The sequence below is a fragment of the Varanus komodoensis genome, unplaced genomic scaffold (assembly GCF_004798865.1).
Source record: "Varanus komodoensis strain SLA01 unplaced genomic scaffold, ASM479886v1 scaffold1, whole genome shotgun sequence".
Lineage (NCBI taxonomy): Eukaryota > Metazoa > Chordata > Lepidosauria > Squamata > Varanidae > Varanus > Varanus komodoensis.
In genome coordinates this window covers 40,130,053-40,136,040 of record NW_025335268.1, presented here as the reverse complement: position 1 = coordinate 40,136,040, position 5,988 = coordinate 40,130,053, and positions in this window count along the sequence as shown.

The following is a 5,988-nucleotide window of genomic DNA, read 5'->3' as shown; positions in this document are numbered from 1 at the left end:
TGCTTGAATTCTGAAGGAACATGCTGAAATAGTGCTGTATGAATTGTTTCATTTTTTATTTCATTAATGTAGAATTATGCATTAGCTGGCAATATCATTTTGGGATAACAAATCTTTTCTGCTGAAGACATTTTTAGCAAGTGATTGCCTACATTTCTTTTCAGAAACAAAGATTCAAAAACCTTTAGTTCTCTTAATTTTAAGAGATATTTTTACGTTATGCTGAGCTAGGTACTGAATCCAAACAATTAGAAAAATAACAAAATAGTAGGCCAAGGAAGCCATCTGACACACTGTCTCATACTTTCTAATTTAAGCTAATGGAAATCATTTCTAAGTACAATTGCACTTTTTAAATATTTGATTAAAAGCAACAGGAGATTTTTTTAAAAATACCCCTTATATTTAGTCTGAAAGTGCCACTGAAAAAATATTCACTGGATGACCAGATACAGAAACATTGGACTGAAATTAGTACCCAGCAGGTTTCAGACAGACAAAAATAATTATTCATCCTCTCAACATATAATTAGCCTTTGGAATATGTGGCAGCAGAGTACTATGATTGCCACTGTAACTTTGAAAAAATAATTTGATAATTACATGGAGTATGGATTTATCGGTAGGTGGCAGTTATGGTATCCAAAGGGCAAATCTGTACTGCTAGATGCAGGGGACTAACTATAAAGAATGGATATCATTGTACTATCTGAATTCCAGATATCCTCCTAGAAGATGGTTGGCTATTAATGGAAAAACAGGAGGTGAAATACTGGTATTAACTTTTTCCTGCATGGTGCCCTCTAAATCTAGTGCCCTTCAGCTTTCAGCAACTTGAGCCATTTCAGTCAAAAGACAGAAATCTTAAAAGTTGTGGTTCAAAACATTTGGATGGAGGTCACCACATTGGCTCTACAGGACATTGCTGGTTCATTTATGGTGAAATTGTATGCATGTTTAGACAGAAAAGGATCTTACAACAATATAAGGAATGACTGGCTGGGGAATGCTGGGAGTCACGGGACTTTTTAATCTGTCTTAATATGCATAAGATTGCAACCTTAAATTATTAGAATGTTTTTTAATGCAAAGATGCAGAGATTTGCTTTTCTTCCCAAGACAATGACTGAACATCATCCAAAGGACATAAAAGACTGAACATCATCCAAATTGGCTATTTGTTTACAGTGAAACATACCTTTCAGGAAATTTCTAAACATTGCAGAGACATTTACCTTCCATTAATGTTTTCTGGGAAAAAAGATATGTTTATTTATTATTAAGGTAATGCACTATGATCAATATTCAATTATTGTTTTGTTAATTGGCAGATTTTTGACTGTTTAATTGGCTTAGACTGTTCATTGATGTGCTTCCTGTTTTGTTTTACTTGGTCTGTAATGAATTGCAGAACTGGTATGTAGAATGGCTTCTTTTGATAATCCTTTTAGGGCACAATCATAGAGAGATCATGGAGTAGTGCATGTATGTGGGGTAAGAAGAGTATGGATGCAAAGGTCATTTCCATGTTCTTCCTGATGTGCACAGCTAGATGGCCATTTGGCCTATCTGCAGTAGTTTGGAGCAGTAGGGGATAAATCTTAAGTGCTGCCAGGATATCTTATACCTTGGCAGGACCATCTCTGCCCTCAAACCTCTTCTCCAGGGTTGTTTTTCGGACTCAGAGGAGCAGGCACTGCAGTTCTTTCTATGCTGACTGCTCCAGGAATAGAGCTGCAACTCTGAACAATCCTGTTGTTCTCTGGACGACCATTGCTTACCATGAGATCTCTTTGTTAGTTATTATTTGAATAATGCAAAACATAGTTAAACATTTAAGTTTGAAAGAAGAATGTCAGTTTCTAATTCAGTGATACTTGAGAAATGTCCAATGATTTAGATGCTCCCAGTGGGATTCCTCCCATCCTTCCTTTCAAGAAACCCTAACCTTTTCAAAAGTAGTTTCCAGAAAACACAGAGAAAGGGATTTTGCTTGATGAACACAACTCTACATCCTGAGTATACAGAACTTGTTTGTGGTTGCATCCTGTACATTGTATTTTACTGAATATGTTACTTAATTACTGAATGTAGCAATACTTAGAAATACTCTGCAGTAAACACATATGGAAGTAAAATAAATAATTATGCCTTGATTGAATGTCCATAGTATGTATGCTTAATGTTTTCTCTTACTTTACTTCTTAGTGGTTGATGCTGTTTCCATCTAAGTCCACAGATAACATACACTTTGCCTTCAAAAGAAGATGTGCAGCTCTAGTCTTTCATTAACATTAGAATCGAATGTTAATGAAAGCCTGGAGAATTACATCCTCTTTTATTATCAGAGATGTTGCCAGGATGAGTAACATTAATAAAACAAAACTGCTAAAATCAGGACATGGTGTTAAATCTATTTTCTATTCTTGAAAGCTTAATTATGTGGGGCAAGGAAACATTAATGAAAAGTTTAATGGTTTGAGTCAAAGATTATTGATAGATGCAGTGCTTAACCCATTAAAATCTCATTTTAGGTCCCCCAGATAATATAGTACATGAGAACATACTGTAACAGAACAGTTCTCATCTGTTTGTAAAAAATGCTGTTATAAATGCTTTTGTAACCATCCCGAAGGAAATCTTGTAGGTAAACCAGTGTGTTCTTTCACCTATTCTGCTTCAAGGCACCCTGAATCAGTAATCTCAGAGGTGCAAAGAGATCATGCTTGGGGTGTTAATATCACAGCTATTCATTTTAATAAAACACATCTCTGAAGCAGAGTTTGAGTAATGTCATTTCCTTTCACCCTCACCTTCTCTCAGCCTGACCCTTCTCTATTACAGATCCATCTAGTTTCCTGTCATCTTTGTTCTCAGGCTTCCAGTCCCATCTTAATAAAAGCTTATTTTGTCATTGCTTTGTACTTTTGACTGCCTGAGCATGAATTAGACTCCATCCTACTCGTTCTTCTCCTTTATTGTTATGGATTCTCTCACTTTTTTATTTAAAATAAACAAACATGCACACACAGAGATTCCCTTTTTGTTAAAAGGCTGTATGCTAAAAAAAAACAAAAAAAGAAGGCCTACTAGTTGAAGGTGAACTGTGAGATAAAAAGGACCACTTTTACTCATCAGAAAGCCGCTGATGTGTGACCCGGTGAGCTGCAGCACATTTTCAGTCAGTTTTTTAATACATGGATGCTCAATATCCCAATCTTATGCAGAACTAAACCCTTCTATATTCTCTCCATTTGGTGTGTAATATCCCCCCACCCCAGTATGATTTAGCTGGGCGACACTTAATTAAACTCCATTTCCTCTCTTTATGCTTCAGGTATTATTATGCCACTCTCTTCAAGAGGTAATTTGTGTGCTGTTTATTGAAGCTGTGAATTTAATAATTTCAACCCCATGCAATTGGATTCTAGCTGTAAAGAGATGTATTGACACGTTCCATAAACTGATCCCCCCCACCCATTCTATAAGCATCTTGTTCAGCTAGTGAAAGGCAGAAGCAATAATATGACAGGTTTTACTAATATTTTTTTCTCAATGTAGCAACATTACTCTGACTACCCTGGTCATTTTAAGCTCCGTCACTGCAGCTTTATAGAAAATAATGTTACTATATTAAAAGCAGTTATACGACAGGTGAGAGAGGAGTGCTTTCATGTTGCGAAGCATCTTACATTTGGATACATGCAAAAGTATTTGTGGCTGGAGGGAGAAAGGGTGTTCAGCCAGAAGTCAGGATTCCCTAATGATGCCCTTCCCAACCTCTTGCTGGAATACTGCATCCTTCCAGGAATGCTAATGATAGGTGTACTCATGCTACACAGTTTTCTTATAGTCTGGGATTTGTTACTGACTACAGCATTGGATAGGTGTGCACATCATTAAGCTGACCTGCAGATCAGACATGGTGGGTTGGCAGTGTGCTGAACATCCCACAGTGTGCCCAACCAGTGATCTTCCTCACCATTGCTCTTCTTCTCATCCTTCCACTTCAGACCTCCAGCTGGTATCACAGTCATCAATGCAACAATTAAATGCAAAAGGATCACATTGCTAAGGGAATAACAATGTCTCCACCCTCTTTCAGTGCAGCTTCTTTCCACACTTTTTGCTCATTATCAGTGTCTTCCCACTGACAGCTAAGCACATAGCCCCTGCTAACTGTGCACAAATTAATTTATATACAGTTGTATCAGATATGTACCTGTGGACTCGCGTACCTGAAGCCTGAAAAAAATATATACAATTGTTGTCTAAAAATTGAATATTTAACCTCACCTCCCCTGAACACCCCCCCAACTGTAATCCCAATTGTGATTTTTGATGCTTTGACAAAAATTAAAAGGCAAAGAACAAGTGATGGCCCTTCCAAAGTGCTGTTTTGGCATTGGTGGAAGGGCAGTCACTAGTGGATCATGAAAGTGAGTGTCAGGAGATGTTCCTCCTTTGCTGAGCATCTCTGTAGCCTTTTTCTACAAAGTGTGCTTAAATCATCCTGCTGCATCCAAACAATACAACATCCCATCATTGATCAAGCACACCCTAGAGCAAGCCATGGCTTCTCAGTGTGACTTGCTTGTGAAGGGTGTTTGTTTGTTTCGTTTTTTGGGGGGGCTAGTTCCCCATCAGTTTTAGCATACGTACAGGCATTAATGTTGGAAAAGAAAAAATGTGGAGCAGCCTGTGCCCTCCACCTCCCCAAATAAGTTTTGGCAGATGTGCATCAAAAGTGGCAGTACCATTAGCGGAATAGCTTGCTATTTTCAACCTTTCCATTCATGTAGAAACTTGGAAGGGGTGGAAAACTGGGAAGACCCATAGATCTAGGGAACAATATACTGTTTTTGGAAAAATATATTTCTCCCTCTCCCAAGCTACTGTGAAGATTGTAGCTAAGCTCAAAGGAAGCAGGTTGAGTGGAAGGCCAGGCGATGTCAGTGTCCTGCGCTAATAAAAAAGGGATGCACCCGTGTCTCTCCAAGTCTGCCTCCACCAGGTGTACATTTCACATGTCATACAGCTCTCTGTGTAATGGGTTTTGAAGAATTGTTTTGGGGCTAAAGTGTCCCAAAGCAACCTTCTAATTTTTAACACCAAGACAGCATTGATTTGTGTATTGTTGACAAACTTGTTTGGCTTATGTTATGTATTGCTTACTGCACAATATTATTGGAAGTGTATTCTGTGACTGAGGCAATTAGCATGCACTCATGTATCTTGACAAAATTGGATTCATAATATGGTTGTCAAAATACTCTTTTAAAGAGTGGAGTGCTGGTTTGGACGTTCATCCCTGCATGCTCTCCACCCCCATCCCTATTTTATAGCAAACACACAGTCAAAATAGAAGTTGGGTTTCAAGAGTGCTGGTGGTATTGTGCGCAAGTCTTCTATATCTTATTTCGTATATGTTTGTATGCCATTTAATACTTTATGTAATTCCACATACACACATAGAATCAGTTACACATGTACAACCACCACCTTGAAAATGTCATGACAATACATAACTGTTATGTATTATTTGGATACAAGGAGTATTTGCATAGTGAATCTTGAACAGCAGATCTTTACACGCTAGCCAGAGGGGAAACATATTGTTTATTTAGTAGCACAACCCAGCTGTTATGTTGCTACCTTCTTCCATTTTAATTGACTAGCACAAATATAGCAGTCTCTTAGAACAAAATTTTTTCTTTGCCCTCACCACTTTTGTCTTTCTGTTGAATACTTGTTTAATACCTTGATTTTATTGTTGTGGAACCTGTTTCTAGGAGTAATACAGAAAAGTGGTTTAATCAAAGGTATAGCTAGGATAGTCTTGATGCTTTTAGATTAGCTAGATGAGACAAAAGCGAGCTATGGGTTATAAAGCTTACCATATGTTGAGAAAAGAACCACTGAAGCAGGTAAAAAGCCACACCAGACCTATTGCCTCTACATATAGAAAAAAGAATTTGGCCCTAGTAT